The 23637-nt window shown below is 45.8% G+C and overlaps 1 long non-coding RNA gene across 7 annotated transcripts in view; it reads left to right on the forward strand.

Moving 5' to 3' along the window:
• The window catches only part of LOC310830280, a 67528-nt gene that overhangs the window by 20004 nt on the left and 23887 nt on the right, over positions 1-23637 (forward strand). For all 7 annotated transcript variants that reach the window (XR_014557528.1, XR_014557529.1, XR_014557530.1 and 4 more), the window contains one exon: positions 6677-6807. This is a non-coding gene — a long non-coding RNA (uncharacterized lncRNA). The remainder of the gene's footprint in view (positions 1-6676; positions 6808-23637) is intronic.

Genomic DNA, 23637 nt, shown 5'->3' on the forward strand with positions numbered 1-23637 from the left:
AGCCCTAAACAGCCTCGGTCCAGTAGACCTGAAGGAGCGTCTCCACCCCCATCATTCCGCCCGGACACTAAGGTCCAGTGCCGAGGGTCTTCTGGTGGTTCCCTTGCTGTGAGAAGCCAAGTTACAGGGAACCAGGCAGAGGGCCTTCTCAGTAGTGGCACCTGCCCTGTGGAACGCCCTCCCACCAGATGTCAAAGAGAAAAACAACTACCAGACTTTTAGAATACATCTGAAGGCAGCCTTGTTTAGGGAAGCTTTTAATGTTTGATGCACTATTGTATTTTAATATTTTGTTGGAAGCCGCCCAGAGTGGCTGGGGAAACCCAGCCAGATGGGTGGGGTATAAATAATAAATTATTATTATTATTAACTAGGACATGAAGGCTAGATCTATCGGTGCCATGATTGCTTAATGCATGCAGGGACGTACCTAGGGGTTAACCAGGTTGGCCCACCAAGCGCGCAAGCCCAAGTGGGGAGCAAAGATGGCACCTCTCCACTCTGGCCTGGAATGCCCACCCACCTGTCTGCACGCTGCCTGGGCCACTCCTCCACTGCTCTGGGTAGCTGGGCAAGGTGCACAGGTTTTTCTGTGTGCCTCGGCAAAGGAATCTGGTCACTGGCGTTGACCATTGCGCAAGGGACAGGTGGCGCCAATACAGCTCCTTGCCAAGGGCACAAGGGAGCCTAGGTACGTCTCTGAATGCAGGTGGGGGATCTGTGGCCCTCCAGGTGTTTTTAGACTGCCATCAGCCCCAACCAACATGGAGGGCTTTGTCATGAATCCAGTCAGATGCTTTGCTTCCACAAATCTGCCCGATCAGCTTTCCCCAACCTGGTGCCCCCCAGCACTACAGCCTGCACCATTCCTGTCCATTGGCTCTGCTGGCTGGGGATGATCAGAGCCAGATTCCAGCATCTGGAGTGCTGGGGAAGGCTGTTGCAAAAAGACTGTTTCAGAATTATGCAGCTTTAATTATTCAATAAGCTTCTCCTGATTTTCAATCAGAATTTATGAATGACCTACCCTGTGTTCAGGGTCACATGCTGTTGTCATTTAAAAAAATTCTATGTTGTTTATCTTAATTTATGGCGCTGCGGATTGCACAGAAGCAAATGGAGACAAAAAAAGATGATCTAAATGACAATAAGGCAAGATATGAGGGGTGAGCAGGGGTGATGGAGAAAAGAAAAGAAAAAACTCAATTTATTATTGATGGCACTGAGAACTGCATCCAATGATTTGTTAAACTGAACATCATTAGGGTAAGGCACAGAGCCAAGGTCCTAATCATTTGCATTCATTAGCCACCCCCTGGCATTTTCGTTGGCTTTGAGGATGCCTTGGACAAATGCCAGACAAATTGTTATAATCATTTCCCCTAAATTGCTCCTGGAGTTTCAATGGGCTGCCCAATCCCGCTCATGGCAGACTTTTATGTATAGTAGTGGCCTAATCGGTTGTTAAACAGCTGTAGTGAGCCATCCCAGAGGTGGTTGCAATTTAGAAGCATCCCAAATCATGTTAAGTGTTTTGAAGATCTGCATAGTTAATGATGTAGCTAATTCTCACCCTAACCCATATCCCACCCCCCCACCCCCCAAAAACCTGAAATACGCCATTGGAAAGTTTCTAAGCGTGTTCAACAGAAGCCTCTTAAAAACCAGCTCAAGATGGTCCTGAACCCCTGGCCTACCTGGCAGCAAGTTAGTGTGTCAAGTCCAAGTCCAGGGGTCAAGCCATACAAGCAAAGTCCAGGAAACACAGTCCAGCGTCTAGCCAAGTCTGAAGTCCAGCAGTCAGAATACAGTCCCACATGAAACCCAAATCACAGTCCCATAGAGGTCCATCAACATGGGCAGTAGAGCATCCATAGCACCTCAGTTCTGCTTCCCTTTTGTACTTGGCATGCTGGTTGCAGCATCTGGGCTTGATGAGGCATGTGACTCTCACCTATCCCAAGCCTTCTCCAGCTGAGGAATCACACCTGGAGCCAGCAAGCCCCACCTAGCCAGCTAGGGAGCTTGGGCTCTGCAGCCTTGTATGCCTCAGCCTCCTAGAGTGCCTCTCCCACTGCTCCCTACACCTCAGAGCCCACTGCATACGTGGAGACAGGCTCCTCTTGTGATGGGTTCTGCTGCTCTGGTTCCTGTACCTTGACCTCCATCCCCTTGCCATCCTCTGTCATCCTGTGAGTACTTCCTTCTCCATCCCCTGTTTGCCCCGGTGTGTCCCATTCGCTGCTACACCCCTCATGCCAGGATTCTCTTTCTCCTCCCCGTCATCCTGCCAATGCAAAGATGTTGGCACTAGACACAGGTACACCCCTCCCCCTGCTTTAAGACCTTGAGTGTTCTGACAAATGCCTGAACGCAGTTAGTGTGTAGAGCACTTCTCATGATTTTTCCCTTTCAGCATTAGGCAAAGTCCTTTTTATTTTCCCCAAGCTTTTTAGATGCAGTCTTAGTCCTGTGGTATGTTTCATTTATGATTTTGTGGCTTTTACTTGTTTTATTTTACGTTGTAATTTACATTTTAATTGTTTTATTCTCTTTGTAAACTATCCTGGGAATATAACCGAAGAGTGGTATAAAAATAAACAAACATGGAAAATGCACTGTATAAATGTTTCAAAAAGAAACAACAGATGCACGAAGGAGCATATTTATATGTACAAATATGTAAATGCTACATATTATTACCAGCATGCTGATGGTTTGAGTTTCCATTTTGAAAGAAATTAGAACAAATTTCTGTGCCAGTGTTGCACCTTAGATTGTATACGTGCATAGCTGTCAACTTTTCCCTTTTCTTGCGAGGAATCCTATTCGGAATAAGGGAATTTCCCTTAAAAAAGGGAAACGTTGACAGCTATGTATACATGTAGTTTGGTCTCTTTTGCGCTCATCATTACCTTCATAGGTAATGGGGCAGACAGCAGATCAGTGCATGATGGAGAGGTATAGATTTTTTGGGGGGAAACATTTTTATTTTATTTTTTCACATCACAATAAAACAACATAACTCACAACACATCAACCATGTTGCTTAAAAACATCAAATCAAATTCTTAAAGTTCAGTCCAAAAAAATATTTCCACAGTAAAAATGAGATCTCAGGGCATTATAAACACAATCATATTGATACATATAATCCAAAACTGTTAGCACACATTATAGAAAATGTGGTTTAGAATTCCCTTTGGTCTCACAAATCTGGCACATCAGCTTTTCAGCCAGGGCTATTGTCCATGTTCTGGGGTATCATGCTTCAATTTTCAAGTCCAAGGCAGTACGCCATTGCATGGCGATTTCCATATGTGTTGCCACAAGGAGGAACGTTTAAAGTTCTTTGTGAGCAATAGGTGGAGCAGGCATGTCATTTATTCCAAATAAAGCAAGTTGAGGGGAAGGTTGTAGATCCATTTTGTATATTAAACTCAATTCTTTAAATAACAAAACCCAAAATGGGTAAACAAATTTGCAAAACCACCACATACATATGTAAAATCCAGTCTCCCCACATCCCCTTCAACAGGTTGATGTTGCTGCTGGTATCTTGTGGGATGAATTCACAAGGGGGGAAAGGCCACCTATGTAAGTGTTTCAAAAGATTCTCTTAATTGGGCTGAAACAGTTTTAAAAGCGCCCCCCCCCCCAAAGCATGTTCCATTTTTCATTAGAGATTCTTACTTGAAAGTCTGTTGGAGGGGTATTTAGCTCTATGACCATCAGCTCCCTTTTGGATGTTCTGTACATCAGTGACACCTGCCATTCCACTCACTGAAACAACCCTGTTTTACCTGGGAGAAGTCAGCTTTGTGGACCACACAGAATTGGCTCCCTTAAATCAGAGCTCTCATCAGGATTCCTGAAGTTAACTTTCTTCACACATCAAACAACAGCTTAAGAGGTAGACACAGTTATCAGGACTGTGGCGTGGGATAAAAGGTTTAACCCCCGCTCTCCCACGTACTGTGTTCCAACATCTGCTATTTCGCTTAATGTAGTTTGGTCTAAGATGGGTGATTTGGCTGTCTATCTGTCTCTGAAGGCTGAGCACCTTTGGAATGGATGCCAAGTGCTTTGTAATATTTGTGTGTTCAAGGTGAGTCTTCCCCGGGGCCATCCTCAGCCTTTCATTCTTTGGCCATCATGGGAGATAACTGGAGAGGAAGTGCTTTTCCCCAGCCCCTCTCTAATTATTGCCAAGACCCTGAGCAACAGAGGCACCTTTTCTGCCCTCTGTCACTTTACATCCTGACATTGATGGACTGAGGGAAAAGAAGCAACTGCAGCTCCTGGCTACTACTATGAAGCCAGTGCAGTTGATCAGATGGAAGAGCTGGACTTATCCTTGGTACCTGAGTTCAGATTTCATCTCTTGGTGGCCTTGAGCAAGTCAGACTCATACGCTGAAAATAGGAGTTAGAGTGGTCTACCTCAAATGGGTATTGTGCAAGTGACCATAAGGATATATACTATGAATAATTGTTTCACAGCAAGAGCTAAGCATCTTTTGTCTGTACTATTTCTTTTGAATCTCACTCAAGCCTTCATTGATACATCCCACCATTCACTTCTCTCGGCTTTTTGGAGTACCATTTTGTCATGTATTTCTTAATGGTTATGTTTTTGGTTTTTTAAAGTGTATTTGAATGGTCCTACTTTCCCCCTTTTTCTTCTTTCTGTAGAAGTTCCCCAGGGATCACTCCTCTTCTTTTCCCCTCTTCATAATCTCCCTCTTGGTTCCATTATCCATTCATTTGGTCTTCAATACCACCTTTATGCCAAGGACCTACAACTCCACATTCTTTACCTGATCTTTACCCTTCATCACTTGGCCCCAGTCTCTGCTATCTCTCCTTGGATGAGTGCCCATTGTCTCAAACTTACCTCTGCCAAGTGTGAGCTACTGTTTCCCCTCCTTTTTCTCAGCCATTTCCAACATCATTTTCTCTTGTTCTTGCTAACATTGCAGAGTGTTCTGCTCTGGCTCAGAAGTACTTTTTAAAATTCTTTTGTGTCGAGGTTCTTTCAAAGGTACTGTTGATGTTTTCAGATAATTCATATATCTACGATTTGTTCTTTCATTTCTATTGATGCCACTTTTTTCTTTTTCTTTTTTATGACATACTGTCAAAGAGAGTTGGGGGTGCTAATTTGGCTAGAACAGCTGGAGGTATTTAACCCTTTCTGCCCATACCATTGTCCTAGTATAAATTATCTCCCTCAAGCTGCTGTAGAAATTGCAAGACTGCTGTGAAGCAGTCCTGTGAATTGTATTTCAAGATTTAGTAGGTTCCTATCAAGGCCTAGGAAAAGAAATTGCTGGTGACAATTGTGCAACAGACAAATAAACATCTTCCTCTATGCCATGACGCTTCACATCTCTGAAAATGTGTTGTCTGAACAGAGCCTTATGCCATAACAAGACACGACTTGGGAGATGTGTGACCAATATCTTCCACAGTACTTAAAAAAACTTTTTAGTAGTCATATCCAGTGAAGGAATTGGATTGGGAACATGGCACTGTAGAGAGAGGGCAGGGGAAATCATAAACGCACCATATAGATACCTATTTGTTTTCCCATTTGCGGCAAAGAGCAGTTTTAGGTGGTGGAGTTTCAGCTGTAACTGGCAGTAGAGTTGCAAGAGGGGAGGTTAACACCTCTCTTCCTGTCCTGCATTGCCACTCTGATTTCCCTATACACACTAGGCTACTATTAATCTTTACAATAAGAAAACAAGAAGTAAATAATTTGTTCAAGCCATGTCTCCAGGATGCCATAAAAGTGAAGGACAGTTGTTGAGTGCGTGGCAGGCTCTTTGTGATCCACAGCTGCTCTTGCTAAGAAATATTGGTTTACTCAGGTGGCAGGGTGGTACAGTCCCTTGAGGGGTGCCACCTTTTTTCTTCTAAATTATCTTTATTTCAGTTTTCTGCTGAAGAGGGCTGGAGCCTCGCATTGCTTCCGCTTGCTCACCCAAGCAGCCTTAGCTGCTATTTAAAAAACCAAGCAGAAGTACTTTCTGTAGCCTTAGGAGATCTAAGCCATTTTGACCAGGCTAGCAAGAATTCAAGGAGGACATCCTGAAGGTCTCTTCCTCCCAAGTTATATTTATCCACCAATCTTTGCTGCTGCCAGCCAGTTTGATTCAGAAGTGAAGTGCTCAAAACTAGAGTCCCGTTCAGGTGTTCAAAGAATGCGTAAGGGCATAAAATGTGTAGAAGGTTGGGGGTGCATGTGCAAGGGGACCATTGCCTGTGATATCTTAATCCCCGCTGCTCCATACCAGACCTCCCCATGTTGAGTGGAAAGGTCTGGATGGCATTTGTATGCACAAATGTATGCTGAGCATGCTTACAAGCCCCTGCCCTGGTCTGAGAACCCTGTGTTACCCTGCAATCTTGGAGAGGCTTTTTAAATACACTTAGCCCAACAGTGGCTGGGAATGCTGTGGTCCTGGCTGGTGTGCGTGTCCTCATGTTCACTACATACTTTGTGACATTATGCTCTTGCATATTCTTTGAACCTCTGAAAAGGGCTTAGGGGCCATGCAATCTGTGCTCTTCCAAGTCGCCCTTCCTGAACAGCAATCCACAAATGCATTCACCATGGATGTCATGGAAACTGCCCCTCGCAACTCATGTCTCTCTTCCTCACTTGACAGGACTTAGTGAACTCAGAAGGATGTGGCTCAGGCAGGCATTTAAAGTTTACTGCTGTTTGGATCATTAACGCAAATTCTGAAGATGTGGACAAGCCGGAAGCTGGAGAAGCCACTCTGAAGAAGCATTTAGGGTAGGTACCACTAATCTTATCTTTGCTAATTGGAGCTAGTAGATTCCAGACTGAAAACAAGTGGGCAGAGTCTGTTTATAACTTTTATTTTAAGTGTGTGCAGGTTGTATTTAGACATGGCAATTATTGTGTTAGTTTTCTTGGTTATAATGCTAGTGCTTCTGTCCCAGTTTCTAAAGTTCCTTTTATTCTCCATTGCCTGTCGCATGTGGATTTTTGATTGATATACCCCCATTTCACACTGAATTTCCTTCACACCAGTGGGTGTGTTGTGACACAACAGAAGACCTCATCAGATATGTTGCCACCCCTCCTTTATGCACACGTGCACTTCTGTTCCCCCATGATTCATCCATATGAAGAGCTGGAATACTGTCCCAAATTTTGTCCCACCATTTTTTGGTTTTACAGGGATGCAAATGGATTTTATCTGGAAGCAGTTAATGTGGAAGTGAACTCTAAACTTACGTAGATTCTGCTAGATTTCTGGAATTCTGAATGCAGCCTCTATCTCTCATGGTTCAGGTTAGCAGTTTGCAATGTTAGAATGAAAATGTTTTCTTAGTCTGAACTTTGCTGGAAACATCCAGAGAAAAGGGAGGAGCGAGGGAAAGAATTGTGCAGGGAATGATGTTATATCTTTTGGAATTATTATTATTATTTAGTATAGCTTCTGCCCTTTTCTTTGATGGGAACTCTAGCTCAGGCTAGCCTCTGAAAGCTTAGAAGAGCAGGGCAGCATTCTGAAATGGTAACCAGTGTTTGTAAGATTGTTCAGTCAATTATTGGTACTGCTGTTTGCATTACAGATGACTGAAGACCAAACTGTCTTTATCAAGCCTGATCCAATGAATGCTTACTCCAAAGTGATTGGGTCTCAGGGCTCATCTATAGCTCAGTTGGTTAGAGCGTTGTGCTGATAATGCTAAGGTTGCAGGTTCTATCGCCTTAAGGGACAGCTGCATATTCCTGCATTGCAGAAAGCAGGACTAGATGATCCTCAGGATCCCTTCCAACTCTGTGATTCTATTGTAATATTGTCCCACCACTTTCCCCTGGGAAAGTGTGATCTTTACCACTCAGCTGGAGCAAACATCAATTCATGGATTGACATTTGCTCTAATAATTCAGGCTTTCCTGTGGAAGCCAACAGAGCAAACAGAAAACTGCTTGGACTCATGCTTTGTAGGCATGGGACAAGCTGAAAATCTCTTGGGCATCTGCTGAAGTGTGGGTGAGCCTTATTTGAGTTCAGTTGAGTTTATTCTCATGTAAGTGTGCATGGATTACAGTCTTAGAAGAATACAGTGAGGAATCAATGTTTATAATCATGAAAGTTAGGAAATGTTATAATTGGAATGGAGAGGGCTTTGTGTCTCAAGAAAAATTGCGAGAAAACTTGAAACTATTTTCTTCATATATAAATAAAATACCTTTTTACCCAGAAACCAGAGATGCTTTATAATACATGTGGTCCTATTATGCATTTCCTGTTCCCATTTTGCCCATTTCTGAGCAAATACCTCTGCTGAAAGTGATACAAACCACCACTTTGAGTTTCCATTGTTGGCTCCCATATTAATTCTCTCACCTGTGTTGCACAGTTGAAGTTTTCACTCTTCACCTGCTGTTATCAACTGCCTTCCCTTCCCCCCCTGTAAAGCATTGAGGGACTTTTCGTGCAAAACGAGTTTTCTGTGTGAAGTTTATTCAATCATGTTTACTGCGAAGGAGGAATTTATACAACCAAGTGGAGCAGTGTGGGCGTTCCTCTTTTCACTTTATGGTGCAGTGTCTCTGTCCACAGGGCACTTATTAAAATGGGAAAGCCAGAATTTGAACAAGGTGTATTGGGTTGGTGTTTAATGGTGAAATGGCCTGCCTAGCCTAGGTCATTACACTGATAGAATAATTGCATGTTAGGTTTATAGAGGGCCTTTATTAACCAAAGGATAGTGAAATATAGTTGATAGGTTTCTGAGATGAAACCACAGCTTGAGTGAAGCACATTAGCCAGTTAACAGCTGCACCACAATAGTTCAAAGTTGCCCTAAGGGTCATCTAATCAGTGTAACCATCTGCGATGGCAGGTTTCCGTAAACATAATCCTTATCTTCAGTTATCTAGACTTTGGTATCCTACTTGAAAAATAAAGACAGGGTACATGCAAGTTCTCTCAACTTTCCATCTTGCATACACACCAATTTATGGAGTTAGCTGCTCTGGTAGCTTCCTCTGATATAGGCTGCTCTACAATCCTCCTTCCTAGCTGTGGCCATCTCCACCTGGAAACTCAGACCTCCAACAAGAGGTTGTCAACCTTTTTTGAGTCCTTGACCAACCACATTGTTTCTGCCCCTGTGGGGCTCAGGGGCTGGTTATGTCACCCCTTGCCTGCAGAGCTCGCAGCCTCTCATCCTTTTTCGATCACTCTTGTAGAGTGTTTCCTCAGCCTCCTCTCTTCTCCCCTCTCCTTGGGAGTCCTCTGGGCAATCGCTGCTGCTGCCCCTGGTCTCTGAGCTGCCCCCCACGCCCCAAAGAGAGGTGCCTCCTCACACTGCCCCACAGGGAACTTGTAGCCAGGGCTACTGCAACAAATAGCTGAGCAAGCCTTTGGGAGGTGGAGACGTGAGAGGGCATCAGAGGAAGGAGGGAAGGAAGGAAAAAAGGACAGAGACCAGTGTTACTTGGGCACCCTGACCATAATTTAAGGCACCTCAGCATGCCACGGAACACCGGTTGAAAACCACTGCCTCCAACCATAGTGATCCAAGAAGAAGCTCACCAAGATTCACAAGACAAATCCTTGGTTATTCCAAAGAGGGCAGCCCCCAAAAGCATTCAAGCAGATGTGCCAGCTAGACTTCTCAAGGTTCAGACCTTAAAGATGTAATTAAGAGAACATGTGTAACTTTGAGGCCAAAATTAGTGAGATATAGATGGTTTCATTTGATTCACAAACCTTTATAGTTGAAGAAGATCCATGGTGCCACCCTTTCATGTGTGTTGCTTAGCTGAAATGTTATCCTCAAATGGCTGCCGTGGGGTGGGATTTCAGACAAAAGGGAAACAATCTCTGTTTTAGAGTCAGTTACGGAAGAGGAACACATCCTATTGGTTTCAATAGGTGTCCCATCCTATTGGCACAAAACACACAGACATTCTACTATGCTACTGCAGAACTGCCTGACAAGCAGATGCAGTCTATCTCCAGCATGATTTTTATATACGATGGTACCTCGGATTAAGAACTTAATTCGTTCCAGAGGTCCGTACTTAACCTGAAACTGTTCTTAACCTGAAGCACCACTTTAGCTAATGGGGCCTCCTCCTGCTGCCACGCCGCCAGAGCACGATTTCTGTTCTCATCCTGAAGCAAAGTTCTTAACCTGAAGCACTATTTCTGGGTTAGCGGAGTCTGTAACCTGAAGCGTATGTAACCCGAGGTGTATGTAACTCGAGGTACCACTGTATTATTCTCCCTGGCCTTGTATTTGTGTGCTGGTCTTTTTATAAAAGAGGTGGCTTCATGTGATGCAGAGAGCTCCTGTTGTGGTTGTGAAATTTTGGTGTGATGCCACTTTTAGTGGATACAGATGACAACACAAATCACCACTGCTCTGTTGGGGGCTGGTGCTTTGAGTCTTTTGTAGAATAATCCCTTTTATCAAGTCAGTACAGTGGATTGAACTCACTTTGGCCAAGTAGCCTACAAGACCAAATTTCCAGTGAATTCCAGTACGAGACTCCCGACAGCTTTGCTCACAAGGATCATAGGAACATGCAAGCCCACTCAACACGACAAGGCAATCATCCAGCAAGTGAGAGGTACTGTATAGTTTTCATCTGGAAAATAGCATGGAGGGAAAGAGTTAAATCCCTTCTTCCCCAGTGCCACGGTTCTGATATGAATCTCAAACTCACATGTGCACATGCACACACACAGACAGGGCTGCTGTCCATTTTTTAAATGAGTGCAGAAGATCAGTATCATGGAACTCCTGAGTCTCATGTAGCCTGGCTATGAGATTCTCAGGATGCTGAATTCTGTGTGCCACACCAACGCTCTATGACTGTGGAACACCAACAGCCCTATTCCTGACACAGCATGCCTTTAAAGGACCTCTACGCCCAACGAGGGCTGAAGGATTACAGAGAGAGAGGGATTGTGTTTGTACAGCAGCTGAGCTCCACGTGGGAAGTCAGAGGGATGTAAAAGCAGCAGTGTGCAAGACTTAGACCCTGCTGAGGCATCTGCGAAGGGCATGCCCCGGCAGCAGGCGAGGCAGGGAGGGTCCCTGCAACCTGCTGCTTGGACTTTGACTGTAGGCATGTCTGGGCCACATCTCGGCTGACTCTGTCGTGTGTGAATGGCCTGAGCTGTGAGCACAGGACTGTGTTGGCTTCGGAGTTGAAACACATCCTGTGAATGTGTCAGAATGTGCGGATGTTTCTCATTCTGACATTTGCAGGGGAAAGCACAGTGGTGGTTGTCTGAAACAAGGTTTTCAGCCTTTTTACCTTGCTCTAAGTCTGGACAGCTGGTTCTAGGAAAACCAACTTTGGGCTTATGGCTTAAGTTGAGTTTAACCCCGGGTAAGTAAATGTAAAGGGACCCCTGACCATTAGGTCCAGTCATGGCCGACTCTGGGGTTGTGGCGCTCATCTCGCTTTATTGGCCGAGGGAGCTGGCGTACAGCTTCCGGGTCATGTGGCCAACATGACTATGCCGCTTCTGGCGAATTAGAGCAACTCACAGAAATGCCGTTTACTTTCCCGCCATTTATCTACTTGCACTTTGACGTGCTTTCAAACTGCTAGGTTGGCAGGAGCAGGGACCGAGCAACAGGAGCTCACCCCGTCGCGGGGATTTGAACCGCCAACCTTCTGATTGGCAAGTCCTAGGCTCTGTGGTTTAACCCACAGCGCTACCCGCGTCCCTTTTAACCCCAGGTACCTTAATGCTTTTTAAAAATGCACACCTTGATATGTAAAAAAATAATGGCTCTGAGCACGTGCAAAGTGCTTTCCCTCCTTAACACATCACCACAAGTAGTCTGTCCAGGGCACATATTGAAGTAAGAGGACAAAGCCCTGACACCCCTTGCTCCAGAAATGATGCATTGGCTAGCTGGAAGTATTAGCAAGCGCAACGTGTTCCCCAGAGAAGTCACTGTGCACCTATTTGCACACGTGAGTGAGTGAGTGAGCTAGCGAGCGCACACACGCCTGCCTTTAGGAGGCTCCTTTTGAGCTGTAAGGCTGGGATTAATAAAAGGAAAGGATCCCTCCTCCTTAATAGACTGCAGCTGCATAAACATTCCCAGAATTCATAGCCGGCCCTGTCTCCGGGAGCCTCCTCCCTCCCAAACCAAGGCAAATTCCACCCTCCCCCTCCCCCAAATTCGGTGACAGCTGCTCCGGAACTTCCCTCCACCAAGTCTGTAAGCCTGGAGAGGTTCGCTTTCCATTAGGGCATTGTTTTGCTTAAGGTGAGAACCCATGGGAGGAAGAAGTGCATGCTGGGAAAGTGGACCTGGGCCTCACGCTTGCCAAACCACTGTCTGCGAGCTGATTGGGCCTCTGGCTGCTCCCTAAAGTCTTTGGGAGGGTTTGGAAAAGGGAGCAAAGTCGCTTTCTGACTCCTAAAAATGTTACAAACAGGAGGCGGGAAAGTTTTCACTGCCAGGTCTTATATGACCAAATGGGACATGGAGCAACGTCACCCGTGCTGCTTTGTTTCTGACCTCTTCCAGCAGGTGGCACTGTAGGGATGAGGGCAGGAGTAGCGCCTGCTACTGCTTCTGCTAATGGTACGCTGGGCAATGCGGCCAGGAGCTCTGCGATTCCAAGACTGCGTGGAGGGAGACAGATACCATAAATTGGCCAATAAGCAACTGCAATAAAGTGGGGAAAGAATAGAATGATAGCCCTGATAGTTAAAGTTAAGTTGAATCTGGGTAATGTGTGATATTAAGGAGCACCCCAAGCTACACACACTCATTTCTTTTTCTGCTCTTTTAACATGTGCAGCAGCTCTGCAAAAAAAAAATAAGAACACTCGCTTGCAGTTATCCTCAGCACAGCCCTGAATAACCAGGTCACCCTTTAGTACAAGGGAAACTGAGGCCAACAGGTAATCTAGGCAGTGATTCCACAGCATAAATGGGGCAAAGCCCTGGTTTGTGTCTCTCTGGCCGTAGTTTGACACTGATGGCAATGGGAGCGTCTTCGCTTCACAATGTACATAGCAGCATCAGTAAGGTGATTTTTTTACTGGGACTGGGGCAGGCAAGGAAAATGACAGAATCCTTCACCACCACCATGCGCTGCAATCACAAACCTGACTGCCTCCACAGCAGCTGCTACTTACAGGTTGGTTTTTTTTAAGACCATGCTGTGTTAAAGCACGTGTTTTAACTGGGCCTGTTTTATCTCCCCAAGACAGGCAATGGTCCTGCAACATCTCAGTCCCAGTGGCTCAGCCTTCCCATGAAACAACATAAATAAGCTGCTTCAGGCAGCAAATTCCATTTTGCAGTCTCCAGGCTCCATCTCAGGATGTGTTTTGCAAAAAGAAAGGAAAGATCTCCAACAATTTTCACTGTATGTTGCAAGTGTGAAAAAAATGCCTCTGTGGCTGGCAATGCAACAGCCCCATTCAGGCCACCTGACTCACAAGGGAGTTCCCACTAACCTCTGCTTTTGAGGTCTGTGTCATGGTGGTGTTGGGATAGGGCCAAATTTGAACCTGTTTTCAGTACCAAAGCTCAGCCCTGTGAGAAATGTAAAAAGCTGCAGCACAGCTTGAGCTTAAATGCCTCTGAGTTTAGAGTGCTTCTGAGCATGGGCAGAGTGGTTTCCTCCCCATTCCCCACTGATCCTGATGGAGAGTTTGACCTGCAGCTTTTTTCAGTCACTGTGTTCAGTCTTGCTATTTGTGATGTTGAAATAAAGAAAAGTGTTTATACAGTACAGTACAGAGTCTCTCTCTCCCTCCTCACTGCAAAGCTAAGGACTCCTCCCTTTCCTCATATACAACTGGAATTTGGGTGTGTAATGCCTAGCCATGCTGGAGCCCTGGCTTCTCAAATTTTTGGAATTAAGTACTGCTTTTGCCCCATAGCCCTTCCCTCATTTAACCCCTCTGGAAGATTCCCAGTCTTTTCTTGTCACTGGAGTTGCCTCCATACTTCATAGGAGCGGAGGAACTAAGCTGCCTTCTACCATGTCCGTCTATTGGTCCAACTATCTCTGTTTTGTCTGTCTCCATGGTGGGCAACCTCCAGCCTGCAAGCCTAATCAAATTAGTAGTCCTACTTTGGCCCACGAGGGTCCTTCCACCAAGTCACGTCCACCTGTCCTACACATGGCATCATGTGTGAAGCAGGTAAAATTGTTGATGCGAAGAAACAATTAGGAGCATTGAAAGGCACTTCCAGTTGTTTCTTGGCAAGCAAGGCTTATATCCAGTGACTTTTAAATACAGGTGGCAACCATTTTGCACAGGGGTTCCATGCTTCGGCGGAGCGGTCATAAGCTTTTTCCGCCCTGTTACATTCCACCCTGCCCCCGTTATGCCCCATTATACCCACATTCTGCCCTCCTCTGGGTCCAAAAGGACCTGTGTGTTGGGGGCCGTGTGTCAATTGGACACACACAAAATGGTCACTACCTGTATGACAACAAATACAAGCCCAGGTCTTCTAATCCAAGCTCCCGAGTGGAGCTGATCCCTGCTGAAAATGTGACTTTCAACCAATCTGCAGTTACTTCAGGCCCTGCTAGGATCAGCTGCTTCCAGACTTTCTGATTGGGAACTCCCATGTAGAACCAGACCCAATACGATTTGTATCGGTCGCCAGCTGCTTGGTAGTCACTTCAAGTCCTACCTGTATTGGCCAGGATCTTCCTTTGTAGGACACTTGAAGCTCAAGCTGTGCTGCAAAAAGGAAAAAATGGTCACCTGACACCATGGTATGATTGACAGGTGGGCGGCCTTGTCGAAATGGCCCACCGAGGGTAGGGGATTTCAAGGTCCAGTCCACCAGAGTGAAAATATTCCTTACCCCAGATCTATCCTGGCAAGGCTTTCAGCGCCATCTCTAGGCAGAGCGAGACAGCTGCTTTAGGCGGCAGATACCAGGGGTCGGAAGTGGTTGCGAGATGATGGAGGACAGGACTGTGTATCGCATGCACAATTTGCCCTGTACCCCCTAAACTAGCCTGCTGTTCTCAGATGCAGTGGATGATGCTGTCCTGTTGCTAGTTTCAATGTAAGACTGGCTTCTGTATATGTAAATGAGGGTATATGCCATCTTGTCCTTTACCTCAAGCAGCAAAGTGCCTTAGGCCAGCCCTAGCAGCTCTCCAGGTTTCCAGACTGGACTGTTTCCCAGCCTACCTGGAGAAACTGAACCTGGGAGGTTTTTGCATGCAAAGCTTGTGCTCCTCCACTGAGCCACAGCCCCTCCTCTCCATCCTTCGATAGATGGTAGAAAGGGAAGTCTGGCCTATAAACTACCTCAGCCATGAGGTTTGGCTTCATTTACCTTGCTGCTCCCCTTCTCCCACCCATCCCCCACCTTCCCTTTCAGAGCTACTCACAGCCAGCAAATCTCCATGTCTCTTCTGGAATTCGTCCAGGGACTTGAGCAGCTTTCAAATAGATTCTTACTGAGTGCCGAGAAATGTGTGGAAGCTAGCTAGGGGTGGAAGAGGAGAGGGAAGCAAAGAGGCAAGGGGTAGATGCTCACATTACCTGCTGAACCCCCAAGCAGAAAACATTTTAGGTGGGATGAAGGTGGCCGCCTGACGCAGATCATCTTGCGTGGTGGAGACCACAGGATGTAACAAGCAAAACACACTCAGTAGTTTAGTTGGACTCTCCTCAATTCTCCAAGTGGTCAAGTTTCAGGGGTGAAGCACTTAACCCGAGTCCAATTTTCTTTGGAATAAGGTTTTTTAATATTTGCATTTGGCTGAGTATATACGGTATATGGAAGTTCTCTGCCTTTCTCCAGAGTCTTTGTTTCTGCATGCAGACAGCTTGATGACCTCATCCCCAGCCGAGGAAAGGGGAGGTGGAGAAAGAAAGTCATGTCCCCTTCTCCGGAATGGTTCTCCCCTCCCAGAACAGTCATTTCCTGGGCATTGGGCATCCATTGATAACTTTGATAACATTCAGCTAATCTGAAGGTTATCAAAGTTTTGGTGATGGAGTCCAAATTTTGGCTGCTCTCCTTTGCACATACTCTACATCCCCATAATGCCAGTTCTGTTTCAGCCGCAGTGGTGCCTATTTCCATGGAGCTCTGAAGTTGTGTGTGTGTGTGTGTGTGTGTGTGTGTGTGTGTGTGTGTGCATGCTGCTCTTGCTTTCCTCTTTCTCCCTGCTGCCACTACTGTTGTCCCAGCTCCTGCCAACCTAGCAGTTCAAAAGCATGCCAGCACAAGTAGATAAATAGGTACTGCTGTGATGGGAAGGCAAACGGCGTTTCTGTGCGCTCTGGCTTCTGTCACGGTGTTCCGCTGCACCAATAGCGGTTTAGTCCTGCTGGCCACATGACCCGGAAAGCTGTCTGGGGACAAACGCCGGCTCCCTCAGCCTAAAAGCGAAATGAACGCCGGAACCCCATAGTCACCTTTGATTGGACTTAACCACCCAGGGATCCTTTACCTTTTTTATTTTTGATGTTGCTGCTGGGTGAGCATAGAAACCTAAGTACAGTGATGTAAGCTACAGTATAGCAGCGCCATCTAAAATGTACAGGGTTGCCTATCCCATCTTTGAATAATGATTCTAAATCTGCATATACATCATACAATTAAAGCACATTTAAAACGTGTGACTTCTTTCAAAGAATCCTGGGAACTTTACCCCTCACAAAGATATAGCACATATAACAAACCACAGTTCCCAGGATTCTTTAGGAGAAATCATGTGCTTCAAATGTATGGTGTGTACACAACCTAAGACAAATGTTTAGGTAACCAGTTTTGGTTTTCTTGGCTCAGTTGCTAACAAATGCAGAATTTGGCTTGTCAGCACAGAGAATTTGGGCTTTCTGTAGAGTCGCTTTAGCTTTCATTAGTGAACTTACGTTTATACACCACCAGCTTCAGGCCAGACTGGTTTGCAATTTAACACGAAAAATGCAGTAAGAATAACAAAGAAGTTTGAGGTTCAGCAGGATTCTTGTCACATCCATGCAACTTTTTGTGCTCTATGGCTCACATGTGTCCCTGGGAGCTTTAGGTGTTTCCATGGTGTACTCCGCTCTGTGCCGTGTGGTTTTGCAGTTGGGTATGGTGTGCAAGCTATGTGTGCCTGCTTGCAGTTCATCTTGCAGTCCAGACTTCACTCATACTGTAAATGTTTCTCGGAGAGCTACACCACAGCCTCCTCCCTTCTTCCCTCCGGGCTTCTCCTAGCCTCAGGAAAATGTTGTGGAATGTAGACACATATTCCAATGCTGGGCACTCATCAATCACTCCTTTCTATACATAGAACCACGTTTCTCTCTCTCTCTCTCTCTCTCCCTTGCCTAATTGCTGCTTATGTTCCCCCCCCCCTCGGCAGCCCCCCCCTTTTGCTGCCTTGCTCTCTCATTCTCTTTTCTTGATCTGCTTCTTTTGTTTTTCTGGTTCCCTTTGCTTGATAGCTTTGTTTTTTACCCCCTTGCTAAACTTTTCCCCACTCTCATTTCGTTTAGTTTGTTGTTGCATTTATTTCCTTTTCCTGCTCTCGTTATTCTTTTATTTTTACGCATGCATCCCTCCCCGTCTCTCCAACCCCCCCCCCCAACGCACACACTTCCATCCATTTCAAGCCTCAGCTGTTGGCTCAGTGTGTGTCTCAGCATCTGGAGTTGTTTGAAGAGAGGAAATCGCCCCCCTCTCACAAGGGCTTTGTTCTATAGGCTTTTTCCCTCCTTCCCTCTCCCTTGCTGTTGTTCTTGTCATAGCTGGCTTGGCACTAAGGGGGTACAGTGGAAAGTGGGGGAAAGTAATTAAGGGAGAGGGAGGGTGGCTGGAGGAAAGAAAGGGATGCTGGGGTAGGAGAGAAGCCTAGAAAGAGAGAAAAGGAAATTTGTGAAATGTTACATTGGAAAAGGAACCAACAGGTCACCTTGTCCAGCCACCAGGACCAGCTCTACCATTAGACAGATTGAGGTGGCTACTTCAGGCAAAAGATGATGGCTGGTGGTAGGACAGCTGTGGCAGTCACCACCATCCTGTCCTGTTCCCTTCTGTGTGCCATACAGGTGCCTTGCATCCCCTAAGCAGGTGGCGCTGTGGTCTAAACCACTGAGCCTCTTGGTCTTGCCGATCAGAAGGTTGGCAGTTCTAATCCCCGCAACAGAGAGAGCTCCCGTTGCTCATTCCCAGCTCCTGCCAACCTAGCCGTTCAAAACCATGCCAGTGCAAGTAGATAAATAGGTACTGCTGTGGCAGGAAAGAAAATGGTGTTTCCGTGTGCTCTGGTTTCCGTCATGGTGTTCCGTTGTGCCAGAAGCAGTTTAGTCATGCTGGCCACTTGACCCGGAAAGCTGTCTGCGGACAAATGCTGGCTCCCTTGGTCTGAACTCGAGGTGAGCGCCTCAATCCCATTGTCGCCTTTGACTGGACTTAACCGTCCAGGGGTCCTTTACCTTTTACCTTAATGCTCTCAGGTGTAGTGGAGGATGCTTTCCCATCAATATCATTGAAGTAATATTCAGCTGCCAGGCCAGTTGGTTTCTGCATGTGGAATTGATAGTGGGTAGGGGAACCATCTTGTCTTTTCCTTCAGGCAGCTAAATATACTGCACTAGTCCTGCCAACCACCTGACCTCAAGCACAGAGACCCTATCCTAGGTTTGGGGAACCTTTGACCCTCCAGATGTTGCTGAACTACAACTGCCATCATCTCTGCCCATTGGCCATGCTTGCTAGGGCTGATGGAAGTTGTTGTTCAGCCACATCTGGAGGGCCTGCCCTATGCTTTTCCCTTGCCTGCCCTATGCCAAGGGGGATGGTTTGGGCCCTCACTCCCAAGAAGCCTGTCAGGGGCAGAACAGATTATTCTTGTCAGAGGTCTGAACTGATTGCTCATAGAGGGCTGCATGAAAATAGGCCCAGGGCGGGGGGGGGGGGGGGAGAGAGAGAGAGGGAAACGGATATAAAGCTGTCGTGATAATTTATTCCTTAAGAGTCAAGATGATCCATAGAGAAGGAAATAGCTACAGCACAATCTACGCAGGTCATTACCAACCTATGCAGGCTGGAACAACTGTGCTTTGGTTCTCTACACCCGAGGAGGTTGTTTGTGTATCTGTTCAGTTGTGTCACCTAGTGGCGTAGCGTGGGGGGTGCAGGGGGGCCGGCCGCACCGGGCGCAACATCTGGGGGTTAGGGAAATCCACGGGTTAGGGGGCGCAAATTCATGGGTTAGGGGGCGCAAATCCATGGGTTAGGGGGCGCAAATTACTTGCCTTGCCCCGGGTGATGATAACCCACGCTACGCCACTGGTGTCACCCCCATGCTATGTACCCTATCATCTGATTTATGGGCTGCATGCCATAAAGTATATCATCATAACACCTTATAGCACCTTTGAAGTGCATTCTTTCCTTCAAATAATTCTGGATACTGTCACTTGTTAAGGATTGCTGGGAACTGTAACTCTGTGAGGGGTAAACTACAGGGCCCAGAACTCGCTTTGAATGTGCTTTAAAGGTCTGGTGTGTATGCAGTCCACATGGTCTCCCTGTCAGTGTTTCATATCCCTTTGCTGGCATGCTGCCCTTTAGTTCAAAATGAATGTTAAATGCATTAGAACTGCATTAGAGGTACTGTGATATTGTTTCAAATATCTGAAGGGATTTCACGTAGATGATGGAGCACATTTGTTTTCTGTTGCTTCAGAGGGTAGGATCTGGTCCAATGGGTTCAAAATTCAAGAAAAGGGGCTATAGATTAAAATGTTAGGGAGAACCTTCTGACAGCATGAGCCACTGTCTATGGGGATATTGAATGCTCTAGCTGCAGGTTTCCTGCATCATTGTGGGATTGGGACTAGATCATCCTTGAGGCAGCCTTCCTAAAGTGCATCACCAACTTAAAATGCAGCCAGGTTTGTTTGGATTGAAGCTGGGGTTTTTTTTGGGGGGGTGCCTCAAAAAGCAGTTTTTCCTAAGCAATGACAGAGTAGGTATGAATTGTGTCTAACATGATGGGTATACCACTTCCCAGACCGGTGGTGGGAGTGCCCTAGAAGCAGAGTAAATGGAAATGAGTATACAGCCCAGCAACTGAAACAAAGGGCTTATCTACACTTACCTTTCCTCTGCTTTTTCCAGACATAATCCACTCCTTAACGCTCCATGTCTGCGTACCCTTTTCTTTCTCTCCAGAGCTTTTTTTGTGAAAACCTGCTCTTTAAAGCTCATCCAGAGCAAGCAGCTATCCATGGAAAATCTGAATCAATGTTTGCTCTGACTGAGCACTAAAGAACAGGATTTTGCAGTGAAAGCTCCAGGGCAAAAACCGGAAAACAAAATGCTCGAACACTGAACTTTAAACTATGGGCCTGAGCCTGGGAAGAGCAGAGCAAAAGGTAAGTGTGGATAAGTCCAAACACTCCCAGCCCCAGATGTAAGCCCATCTCATTAAACTCTAGGCCATATTGCAGGTGGACATTGATATCCCACTTAAATGCAGTCTGTGGCTGGAGAGCTCTGGTATTTGAAACATGGTCTGGTAGGGAATCTTCCCTTCAGATGAGTTCTGGTCTATGCCATTCTTTGTGTGTGCTTTAGTCAGATAACTAAACCTCCCATCATCTGAGGCTGAGCAGACAAGTTATTTCAGGCTTTGTGGGGGACCGCAGACTGCAGATTGTACCTCTCTGCTGTCCAGCCTGTTTCATTCTTTATTACCCTCCCTAGTCCTGGGGTTGATAATTTGTTGACACAGCCGCCCCCTGTCCTGATTATTCCTAGGTGATGGGAGGGCAGCAAACAGGCTTGTTTCAAGTTCCCCCATCCCTGGAAATAGGATCTCTGGCTGTGGGGCAGAACTGGCCTCTTGCCCTTTTGTTATCGGTCATGACCTTTTCCTTGGAAACGCCAGATTTCTCTATGTATCTCTGCTGACAATCAAAGTGTCTTCACACTCTGTAGATCAGTAGGATGTCTTTTTGTTACTCCCTTCCTAGTCTCAAGGGTGCAGGGGGGAGTCCCACTTAAATCCTATCTGATTCAAAATGCACTGTATGAAAATAGATTGAAATTGTTCAACACCCGCTCATCCTGATGTTAAAAGCCAGCCCAAATAATAGCTGTATTCAGGCTTCCAGGAGAAGGAGGCTCCGCAGCTGTGGGGCAGACATCAAGAATGGCTATGTGGGGGCCTTTGCTCTTCAGAATCATTACCTGGAAGATAAAGTCAAGGGTGTCCAAGAGAGGTGGTTACTAAAGTATTGCTTGTTTATAGACCCCTTTCCATTTACCAGTTGCAACCTTTGTATGTGCACATTCTCTCCACAACTTTTGGGTGCTTCCATGTGCTCTTTTTTGGTAACTTTCAATTGCACACTCGCTAATTCTGGTTACACAGTTATCGTTGGCTGGGAGGTCTTGTGCAACAAACTTGCTTCCCCGAAAGCTTGGACTTTGGGCAATAAGGAAGGTGTTTTTGGAAAAGTGCACTGGAAAATGTGAGATAACACTTGCTTTGGATACAACAGCATCTAACCTCTCCACAAACAAGGAAGAACGAATGTTCATTAAGTTGGCAACATCATCTAATCTCAATGCAAATTAATCAGGATAAATGTTCAGTAAACAGGTTGTCTTGAAATGCCCCTGTTGATTCAGGGTGATGGTGCTTTTCCAGTTACAGATAGGTAGCCGTGTTGGTCTGCCATAGTCAAAACAAAAAAAATTCCTTCCAGTAGCACCTTAAAGACCAACTAAGTTAGTTCTTGGTATGAGCTTTCGTGTGCATGCACACTTCTTCAGATACACTGAAACAAAAGTTACCAGACCCTTCTATATAGTGAGAAGGTGGGGAGGGGTATTACTCAGAAGGGTGGTGGGAATGGGTGATTGGTGTTGATTCAGGGTGATGGTGCTTTTCCAGTTTTACATATGGTGAGGCTTGAACCCAGACCCCTAGTTCAGCTTTCTAATAGTTTACAAGGTTGGTTCTTAGCTATGCTTGTGGGCTCATTCACTTGCATGTATTTTACTCACAGGTATGCAGGATTACAGATAAATGTATCTGCCCACATCTAGAACTGTCAAGCTATCTAGTTGAAATTGAAGGTAGCAGTTTTGAACTAATTTGTTCCCGCCGCTCCTGCCTTGTCTCCTCTGTCCCAATTACCTGTTTGTTTATGGTCAGAACCATCTTCATTAAGATGTTCTAAATAACGCTATTGGCAATTAACAGCTCATAAAAAACTAAGCATGTTGCAAGGTCATTTGCTCTGCAAGCTTTGAAAGACCCCTCTGTAGTTTACTTTTCTAAATCTGAATTGCTGCAGAGCTCTCATATCTATAACCCTGCAATTTCTGCTTCCAAGACCAGAGACCAAAGTGACAGCTCAATTTCTCCAACATTTCTTTAATTTGCTCCCAGTTAGCCCATTTGTAGTCACTGGAAAAGAAATGTGTGTCAGAATTATAAGGATTTAAATCTATTGGTCAGCCTTGAATCATACTATTATGAACTACTTTGCTGTTTAAAGCATGGCAATGGAAAATATTGGGTGATCTCCTGCTCTTGCTATGCCAGGCAGTCACCATGCCATGACATCACTCTTCCCCATTGCACACGTGCACACACACATACTCACACTCAACACCCAAGGAGGCAGCCAAAATGAAACTGGCAGAGCAGTTAGAGAGCTGTTTGGACAACTCAGATAAAGATCCCCAGAGAAAGATATTATCCTGCAAGAACAATGCCTCCATGCAGATGAACTCAACAACATGGCCCACAACACATTTGCACTGTGGCATTTGTATAACATTAACAGTATTTCTATAGTGTTTTTGGGTGTTCAAAACAATCCACACACATACATTATTTTGTTGTCAATCCTTCCAACAACCATTTAAGAATGGTCATGATGGTTATTGATGGCATCCCTCTGTCTTTAGAGACAATGGATTGCACCTCTGGGGGTGGTCAAGCTGCTGGAGAATCACAGTGTTTGCTGTGGCAGCAGAGACTCATAACTAGTGAATGCTGCCTCCTGTGTTGTTTTTGCTACATTAGCAGCACCGAAGTGACCTCCACTGGGGTTCAAGCCTGGGCAGTGTGTATGGAGGTCCTGGGCTTTCCAGGTGACCAGACCCTTCTCTGGGCTTCGCTGATGGGGTCCAAAGGAAAGCAGAGCAATACGTTTGGCACCAACTTGGCTGCAGGAGTTGCCAAAAGGAGGTGTACAAGGCACCATTCAATCATCTTAAGGATTCCAATTGTGTAGGGTTTACTCCTGAGCCTTTTCTTCTCCTGAAGACATCTCACAAGGAAGCGAGTTAACATGATGACTATCCCTATATTATAAATAGGGACTGAAGCTGAGCCTCCGGTTTTCACTTGGACAGGAAGGGCATAGAAAGCTCAGGCGCAGGAGCCAAATGTTACTTCTTCCAGTCCTTTCTGCACTCTTCACAGGCATTTTCTATCCCCAAACCATGCCCCTTTCCCTCAGGGCACACCACTCACTGGCTCCTTCCTTAGCTCTCTCACTGAACATCCTCAAGAGTCTTTGCTGGGTTGCAGTGCATCCTTGAAGCATAATGATGCCTGTTGCTTGCCTGGAGGAAGAAGTGT

The sequence above is a fragment of the Podarcis gaigeae genome (assembly GCF_964106915.1).
Source record: "Podarcis gaigeae genome assembly, chromosome: 13".
Classification (NCBI taxonomy): domain Eukaryota; kingdom Metazoa; phylum Chordata; class Lepidosauria; order Squamata; family Lacertidae; genus Podarcis; species Podarcis gaigeae.